Here is a 10,019-nt window from a genome sequence, read left to right on the forward strand (position 1 = left end):
GATGCTCGCTCCTCAAACTATGAAGGCTTTTCATCCAACAAGCGCTTGTGCTTTAACTTAAAGCTATCAACATCTGCTGGACTGAAGTGCTAGTTGTGGCTCCTGCTGCTGCTCTAACATGTGAAACGCTTTTAAAAGTTCATTCCTTAAAGCCTGTTGTTTTGAGAATAAAAGCATGCTCAGGTCACACAGACAAACCTTGTAACTACTACGCTAAGGTAAAATAACACCTTAATAACACCCGGGGTAGAGATTAACACGTGAAATACTTCAGGTTCACAAACCAAGTTTTAGAGAATTTTTAGCTCAGAGAATGCTAACAAAATATTTTGGTTTAGGTAAGGGACAGGTCTTCAGATAGACCTCTGTCACAACACTAGCTATGTTTCCATCCACACGTTTTTATCCAAATTAAGTGATATTGATTAAAAAATGCCTTATGGAAACAGTAAAATTCGATTGAATTTGATGAATATCGACTCAAAAGAAATACAGTTCAGTCTCATCGGATTTTATCTTGATCGATATACGGCTTATGCGATAAGCGCTGATGGAAACATTATTTGCTGAATAAATAATGAATTATATTAAGTTTTAGGTAATTTTATGGTTGCAACCCGCCACAAAACGAAGAAGAAGAAGTTTTAATTAATTTCCGCCCAGTATTTCCGCTCTGTTTGCACACATGGTGGGTGTCAACAAAGACAGATGTAAGTGGACGAACGAGGAGACAAGAGACTTTTTGAATTTAATTTACGAGCAAAATATAACGGCTATTTTAGATAGCAAAAATCTAAGAAATGTGCATCTGCATCATCATAGCGATGTGTTGATAGTGTCGTTGTTTTCTTATTATAGCTTGATATCTCGCTATCAGCTGGCACATAAGCACTATTACAACTTGTGCAATATTGTTCATTTGTTGGTAGATTATGGAGCCAGGACAGTGACAGTAACCTGTAGTATTGAAAATAAAAATTGGCATTGAAACAACAAATATTGGAACTGAAAAATTTTGAACTGAAATATAAAACACAAACATCAAAAAGTAATAATCTCACAATGCTATTATTTTATTTCACTTTGACATATTTTTGCATTATGATAGGTTTTTCAATGCCAATCTACATTTTTTCTTGATGTCTGACTTTTTCAGTGACAGTTTTTTTTACGCTGTCAGGATTTTTACAATGTCACTGGTTTTCAGTTTCAACTTTCTGTCACTGTTTTGGCGTAGGGAGGAGGGGCCTGAGGGGAGGGACAAAGGGCGTGGTGTACAGGTAATTTGCATAGGCTACTGGGAGAAACCGCAGCTCCACAGGCATCCTCACAGATTACCCATATCTGCAATGGCTTCCACAAGTTCACCTGGAACCTCCAAATCTCAAGTAAGTCTGTTTATTTCTGCCATTTCTTTTCACGTAGAAGCAGGCTGGTTTAGTGTTAACTTTAAATGTAGGCCTAAGCTGTGGCAGAGGTTAGAACTGTTCTCTTAATACATCCATGCTTAGCACACGTCAGCTAACTTGTGGCTAATTGTAGCTAAGTCTCCCGCCAGGGATGTCAATCTATCTTCTATAATCTAGTATTTATAATAACAGTAATTCCTGTCCTTTAGGAGTCCTAAGGCCAGTGTTACTGCTGGTGACGCAGGCTTGACTCTCGCCAGCTCTCTCAGCTCCGGCATGGATGTCTTAAGAGAACGAGCTCCGCTCTCTCTACCTGCGCCTGGCACGGAACGCCCTCCCCTTAACTATCCTCCAATCACAAGTATAGCTGCTGACTGACAGGTTTCTAGGCAAATCACACAGGCAGAACGCGTTTACTGACATCTCCAACTGGGAAAACAGTTACTGAAAAACTGCCTTAGCTGAACATAAGTTAACATTATCATGTAAACAGTCCAGTACAATATTTTATAACTGTTAAACTGATATTATCGGTTAAAGGTTTACTTGGACATACATGTTTAAACTTGCCTGTAAACAAAAACTAGTATGTCTGTGGTATTTCTGGCTCAAAGGCATAACCTTTACATTTCTCATCTGATTTCACTAAGTTGTGTATAATTACAGGCACCTTCGACTGGGAGGCAGCTTACGGAGAGACTGCTGAGAAGGCTTCAGGAAGTTCTGCAACGTCAGCCTGTGGATTTTGACTATTTACACTTACACTGTTTTTAGTCATGAAATGGGACTTGTACCCTTTCGCATAGGAGAGTACACATTAACCCTCATATGCATTATCATTGCATTTACTGTAATTTGTTAAGAAATATAGAGTCAAATTCTTACTTGAATATATTTATTTGTTATTCACTGAAAAGGTACAGATTTAACTGTTTTGCTGGAGCCCATACTGTAAATGCATGTCATTTCAAAAATTGTTAAGGATTAAAATCAGTACTACATATAAAGTAGTAGTGGTATTTGTCATTTTAAAATAACAAACAAAATGTTTTTCCTGTGTTGTCCTGCCATGTTTATGTGTAAAGAATCACATAGTTCTGCCACAGTCTGCGGCCTCAGAGGGCACTGGATGGGTGGTAAAAGTACTCCACTGGCAGACTCTTCTGTCACGGTCCCCCTCCAAGAAAAGATCTTGTATATCCTGTAATTGACAAGTAATGTTAAAAGACTGCAGTTGCTTTTAGAATACTTCACAAAACAATTACACTTTTTGGTAAATAAAATGCACACTTTAGGTGTGCATTTAATTTGTTATGCAACATATGGCCATAATAAGCATCCAAAACAAAATTGAAAAAAAGGTTTAATTGAACATTTTGAAGCTGCACAGGGTCCTGGACAAGTCTGGTAGTGTCAAGGTCCCTCTGGAGGCGCGGGTACAAACAGACTGTTATACAGTCTATCGGTTCAAATATATAGTGGGTACAAAATAAATGCAGACTGTTGGAGGGATTTGTCGCGGCGACCCTCTTAAAGACTGACACATCAGTGCACTATTAATATCACTTTAAAACCCCCAAGTGGGCTAGCTGATGTGGTATTAGCTAGCGTGCAGCTTGTTCAACGGGAGACTTAGCTACAATTAGCCACAAGTTAGCTGACGTGTGCTAAGCATGGATGTATTAAGAGAACAGTTCTAACCTCTGCCACAGCTTAGGCCCACATTTAAAGTTAACACTAAACCAGCCTGCTTCTACGTGAAAAGAAATGGCAGAAATAAACAGACTTACTTGAGATTTGGAGGTTCCAGGTGAACTTGTGGAAGCCATTGCAGATATGGGTAATCTGTGAGGATGCCTGTGGAGCTGCGGTCTCTCCCAGTAGCCTATGCAAATTACCTGTACACCACGCCCTTTGTCCCTCCCCCTCAGGCCCCTCTCCCACGCCAAAACAGTGACAGAAAGTTGAAACTGAAAACCAGTGACATTGTAAAAATCCTGACAGCGTAAAAAAAAAAACTGTCACTGAAAAAAGTCAGACATCAAGAAAAAATGTAGATTGGCATTGAAAAACCTATCATAATGCAAAAATATGTCAAAGTGAAATAAAATAATAGCATTGTGAGATTATTACTTTTTGATGTTTGTGTTTTATATTTCAGTTCAAAATTTTTCAGTTCCAATATTTGTTGTTTCAATGCCAATTTTTATTTTCAATACCACAGGTTACTGTCACTGTCCTGGCTCCATAGTAGATGGCGCGATCCATTTTGTCTAGCAAAACTTTGTTCGCAAATGTTTGCTTGAATGTGGTGCGATTCAGTGCAAAAATGAATGTAAACACCTTAAAATGTCTCAAATCAATTCGATATACCAATTTGACTGCATAACAGCTTGTGTCGTCATTACTCACAAGTTTTTATTCGCTTTAAAGCCGTTGGATGGAAACACACTTTCACCAGCTTTCAGATAATTCGATTGACAAGTGGATGGAAACTTAGCTACTGTACTGTCTGTTGCTCAGTCAGCAGTACAATCCTCTAGATGCTCTTGCTCAGTTATTATTTTGTGGGAAGCACACACTCACAGGAGTGGGCCACTGACCTCTTTCACATGGAGGGTGAACAGTAACAGGGCATGTTGTGTGTCTGGATGGATGATCACGTGGCTGGATGCTTGGTAGACTGTCTGTCCACCTCTGACTCTCTCTCTCTCTCTCTCTCTCTCTCTCTCTCAATCTGTCTTTCTGGCTCTCTCATGGTACATTTACCCAGAGGGATGATTCTGGGGAGGAACTTATTGGAATCTTATTAGTATTAAATTCTTTGGAGAGAGATATATAGATGTAGTATAAGTGATACCTCATCTTTTAAAATCGTCTTGGTCCAAATTGGTAAAAGCAGCGAATGTCAAAAAAGGTAATGGGCACCTTTTGCCGCCAAGATCCCAGTAAAAATGAGCGATTCCATTAAAAATATTGCAGTTCTTGACACTGTGGTTCTTTCAAAATAGTCCCAACTCAGGGCATTTACCTTATTTAAATCCAATTAATAAGTGTGTTCTTCTAGATTTTTGATCAACTATGATACAATTTAAACCTCCATTTAAAAAAAATAAATAATAATAAATCAGTAATTTCATGATTTTTGTTGCTTGTCCACCAAGAAACTCATTTATATTCAAGGTCAAAGGCTCAGCCTGATGTTCTCATTAGCCTGCGGGATGGAGAAATCAAAAGGATGAGTCATGAGAGACTCATTAGCGATGTTTAGTCTGAAGCGAGGGAAGACATGACTGGGTCAAACCGTCTGCTCAGATCAAAGTCAAATGATAAGAAGCCACACCTTGAAGATGGAAAATGTTGCTTAGAAGGCCACGGAATTTGGCCACATTTTTGTGGATTTTTTTCATGAATGCATTTTGTACTCTGAGAAAAAAATTTGAGTATCTATGGTAAAGCTATGGCGTTAAGCTCATGACACAATGTTTGTCAACGTGTGTCTCAGACACCTAAATCTCCAACATGGGCAGCAGGCCTGTGAGGGTTTACTTACAGTGTAATCTCATTAAAGCCGTCCCGAGTCTCCTCCAGCTCCCGGCCCGGAAGGGGAGCTGGAAGGGGAGCTGGAAGGCGAGCGCCTGGTGGTCAAAACTTGACCCACAGGGGCCCTGCCGGGCTGAACATGGTGAAGTCCCCTCCCTGTGCCTTTACCACTGTATGGAATATCATAAAAGATCTAGGGTAAAAATCTAGCAGCTTGTATAATTCAGCTTCTCTATATAAAGAAAAAGTATGGGACATAACAGACACATTAGCCATAACATTGTGGAATGTAATGGAACGTAGGCCATTGTTAAATGGCTTACAGAACTACCATGTAGATGGTAGTGTACCAAAAACAAAGCCTTGAGGCTGTGGTGCAAAACCCAAACAGTCGAGTAGTCCTTTTTCCCATGGCCTGACGAAGACCAACTGGCATGGTTTGTTCTACCTTTGGTGTTTTTAGCTTACCTTGAATACTCACAGACAATAAAAATGTGCACAGACTTCAATATAAAGTCCATGGCAAAGCATATAAACAATATGATGACTGTGTATATTTCACACCTGTGTATGTGTGTGTATGGTAAAGCCATTTAACAGGCTCCAATAAATGGGCCACGGTATGATGCAATATTCCCTTGGTAGTGAAGTCATTTTTTTTGGTCAAATATTCACGTTTATTATTGGCTGATTCAACACTCAGACTAGAGCGACAGACCAAATAGGAATATGGTGTTTCTTAGAGGCACTTGTATCTGCGACCAGTTTTCCCTTTCGACAGTTGTGTTCTTTAAAGGTCCCATGGCATGAAAATTTCACTTTATGAGGTTTTTTAACATTAATATGCGTTCCCCCAGCCAGCCTATGGTCCCCCAGTGGCTAGAAATGGTGATAGGTCTAAACCGAGCCCTGGGTATCCTGCTCTGCCTTTGACAAAATGAAAACTCAGATGGGCCGATCTGGAATCTTGCTCCTTATGAGGTCATAAGGAGGAATGTTACCTCCCCTTTCTCTGCTTTGCCCGCCCAGAGAATGTGGCCCACCCATGAGAGAGATACATCATGGCTTTCAAATGAGCAAAGTGGCAGTTGGTCAAGGCCACACCCCCACCCTCCACCTTGCCACCCCCCAGGGCTTAATTTGAGCCGGAACACGCCGGAACATGTTCCGGCACCTCCGACGTTAGATCCAGAACCTTTTTTATTGGATCCGGCGCCTCCTGTGTCACTATGAAAAATGTATTGCCTAAATGAAAAAAATAAACTACTGTTTGTGTAGTGTTCAATGTTGTCATCTGTCTTGATTGAGTCTTTATTCCCCATTGAAGTTCCACAAAAATCTTGTGTTTGCATTTTCGATGCGTTTTGAGGTGAATTTTCAGGGTAAGACGGAGGGGGGAGAGGGACGGAGGGGGTGGGGGGTACTTCAACAGCGCGGCGCTGCACTTCAAGTGACACGAGCGCTTGGGCTGCTTGAGATTGCTGTTATAGCCTCATTTAACTCAGGGGAAAAATGTCAAAAAGACAACAAAGTTTGCTTAACTTGTTCAAATACTCCGGCCAGTCGGATCCCAAACAAGCAAAAAACGTTTCTGCCAATCAAGAATGTGGAGACCACGGTGGGTTTTTTGGTTAATTTAATAGTCCGATGGATAATTGCTGCTTGTGAAAATTATTTTTGCAGTGTATTTTTATTTTTACATTTTGCACCGATGCAGTGCATGTTCTGAAATATAAATAAGCATTCCCCTGATGTACACACAGCGTTGTTTAGGTTTTTGTAGTCAGAGAAGCTATAAGTGTCATTTCTTTTTGTTCCGTTATCTCCAACCCCCGTTTTGAGTCGCCGGATCCACCCCCCCTCTGCGCTCCGGGACCTACCACTTTACAAATTAAGCACTGCCCCCCCCTCTCTCCTCCTCAATATCTACAGACACAGAAATGGCACATACTAAGGAAAGCTCATTGTGGGACTGGCTCCAGTGGCTGTATTTCTGCACCAAGGCTGAATTTCGGAAAAGAGACTTCAGATACAGTATTAGGGGACCACTAAGGCCTATATAAAAGCATCCAAAGAGCAACATGTCATGGGACCTTTAAAGTGAATAATGCATGATTGTTCAGGGTCATGAACCATTTTGATTCTGTGGAGTCATTATATACTTGTGACTCTGTGGACTCATACTTGTGTCATCTTCCTAAACTTGCTTAAGCCTAATTGAATTAATATCTACAGTAAGTCTACAGAGGAAATCCACAATGTACACAGGCATAGTGTCTGTGTAACTGCTGTAATATATGATCATGTTAATAATGAATGAAATCAAAGATACATTATTTCTACCCACTGTGTATTGGGCACTGTATATTTGTATTGACACCATAGTATATATGTGTGATTAATCTATTTATATGAAAAATAGAGTAAAGAAGAGTAAATATTGTGCGACAATGCAATGTCCATTTTAAAACATGTACAAAACAAATGCATATGACAAACACACAGCACAACCACACAGACTTTACACATTCACAAAGTTGTCATCGGGATTCTTACATTTACATTTCACAGCACAACACAAACGGCTCTGTGCTTTGATCATCAAACCCACTGTTTACCTGCAGCGTCCGAATGGCGTCCACTCTGTGGCCCTTATCACAGCCAAATTGAGTGAAACCATAAGGTGACCTCATGTTAAGATGTGGCCCGTATTCCCGCTTCCACTTTGGTTTACATCCAAACATCCTGTCTTCTCTGCAGTGAATGCAACTCAGAGACCAGTGTGTGCGTGCGTGTGGACGGCCATGTGAAAATTACATTTCTGGCTTTCAAGACTTAGCATTGAAATTATTTGCCTGCCAAAGAACGTGTATATGTATGTATGTATGTATGCAGTGTTCGAACTATACCGTGGCCTTTGTGGGAGCCCACTTTTTCTTTTCTTTTTCACCAGGAGGGGGGGCGTGTGCTTGTGACTTACAATGACTTACAAAGATACATAACAGCTACAAGTGCATGCACTATACAGGATTTACCCTATTATACTTTATCGACAGGAATTGATAGGTCAAACTACAAACAGCCACCCACAAATAGTCTATAAACAAAGTCCCAGGCTGTCTTTGAGATTTCACATGAACAACGGTTAAAGTTACCCAGGCTACCGAAGAATACCATAATTCCTCCGTTCAATTAGGCCTAAGTGACGCACCCCGAGCCTCCATCCGTAACAAACAGCCACGTATATCGGCTCTTCCAGTCGCTCCACTGCTGGCTGTTCCAATTTAACGGGAGAGAGGAGCAAGAGGGGTTAGGATGGTGACCGGCCTCTGACGAGCTGTTACCACCACCATCTTCAGCCAGAGAGGACATTATTTCTTCAGCTTCTTCTTGCGTTGTCATCCCGGCGGGAGGTGTGCGAACAGGGCTTGCAGCAGGTGAATCGGTCGTGCTATTAACGTCATCGCTACACAGTTTCTTAGTAAAACCAAAATTAATTAAACTGCCTTGTTTTCTTTGCCATTGCTATATGATGCTAACTGCAGAATGGATTTCAAGGACTTTGCGCACCGATTAATGGCCTCCAACGTTTATATATTTTTTCTACGAATCTTTGAGTTAACATGTACTAAACATGAGTTGAATTTGCCACCACGCCTTGATGACACACGAAATGACACATTGTCAATATTTTAAGAGACCCCCCAAAATTTCACAAATCACATTTTCAGGGGCGATGTCATGTCTTAAAGAGGGGCGCAGAGCTCCCCCTAGCTCCCCCATAGTTTGCACCATGTATGTAGGTATGTATGTATGTAGGTAAGTGGACAGAGGATTTATGAGTTATGATGTAGATTATACACTGATAAAGAACAAGGCAGAGAGAGAGAGGAGGGGCAGATCATATGCACCGAGGACATAAGGATTAGATTCCATTCTCCAATGTATTCATTGTTTGGTTTTTCTAAACAGTGAAATTACTTCCACACTGCTACCCGCTACTTTCCTCTTTGCAGGGATGCTCCCCAAGAGTGAGCACATCAGTTATTAATTTAAGGAGAGTTTTACTGAGAGCAGCGGTTAAGGTTTAGAGTCAGGATTAAGGCCAGTTTAAGGTCATGATTAACCTATAAAAATACTAGCGCTGGCTTGGGTTGCTGCTTAAGGTTGCGTACATCCATATTGGAGGCTTCCCCACCGCATCATTTATGTCCAATGCCAATGTTTGGTGTCAATGCAGAAAGTAGCGAGCCCTTTATGTTGCTAGGCAGAAAGTGTGGAGTTTGAGCTGGTGGATAGGCATGCAACACGTCTAACTTGACTCATGGGTAGCTCACATCTGGTCACAGAAAAGCAAGTTACGTTCTTCTTTTTTTTACCCATATCCACAATTTCTTTATAACCATAACCAACTTTTTTTGTTCCCTAACCTTAGCTATATGAAGTTGTCATGTACAGATACTGTAGAAAGCGAGAAATCCTACAAACATTAGCACTGAATGTAAAAAAACATTGTAACTGAACATAATCTTGGGTTTCACAGAAACGTCTAATATCAACATTGTTGTCTGCCGATAGGGTTGATGAGCTATGTAACAATAACCTAGGAAGGCTAGAAGATTAAAAAAAATAGATTAAATGTATTTTACACTGGGTAGTTAAAAAATCAGTCGAAATAAGAGGTGGTATACGTACATCTGCTAAACCAAACCACATACCTGCAAACTAGTCGCTTTTTGGCGAAAATCGCCATTTTGAATGGGAAAATGTCATCCATGTGAATCGTGTAGATCTGAAGAGTTTTTATTTGGGGGGGTCCGAGACCCGGTGCTAATACAGCACCGGTGCCTTAACGACCGTTATCTACCGGTCCAAATACCAATGCGGATTTTGGTGCCTTATTTAGATGCCACTTAAATGCCTGCGCTTCTCTCTGATGCTCCGAAAATGGATGTTAGAGGCAACTGAAACATCGCTGCACGCTAGTTAACACTACACTTGACAGCAGGTAATGTTAGCCTACCGTTAGCTAGCAGCTGGAGTAAACACGGTTAAAATGCTGACAGC

At 40.8% G+C, this 10,019-nt stretch overlaps 2 long non-coding RNA genes across 2 annotated transcripts; one reads left to right on the forward strand and one right to left on the reverse strand.

Annotated features, from left to right (window-relative positions):
* The first annotated feature begins 1,306 nt into the window (after nt 1-1,306).
* On the forward strand, nt 1,307-2,412 carry LOC120561687. The gene is made up of 2 exons (XR_005639635.1): nt 1,307-1,388; nt 2,076-2,412. It is a non-coding gene; the product is annotated as an uncharacterized LOC120561687 (long non-coding RNA).
* On the reverse strand, nt 2,288-3,314 carry LOC120561686. Its single transcript, XR_005639634.1, has 2 exons — nt 3,200-3,314; nt 2,288-2,610 (listed from the first exon to the last, which is right to left on the reverse strand). It is a non-coding gene; the product is annotated as an uncharacterized LOC120561686 (long non-coding RNA).
* Nucleotides 3,315-10,019: the final 6,705 nt, after the last annotated feature.

Source organism: Perca fluviatilis, chromosome 7 (genome assembly GCF_010015445.1).
Source record: "Perca fluviatilis chromosome 7, GENO_Pfluv_1.0, whole genome shotgun sequence".
In the NCBI taxonomy this organism is placed as follows: Eukaryota; Metazoa; Chordata; class Actinopteri; order Perciformes; family Percidae; genus Perca; species Perca fluviatilis.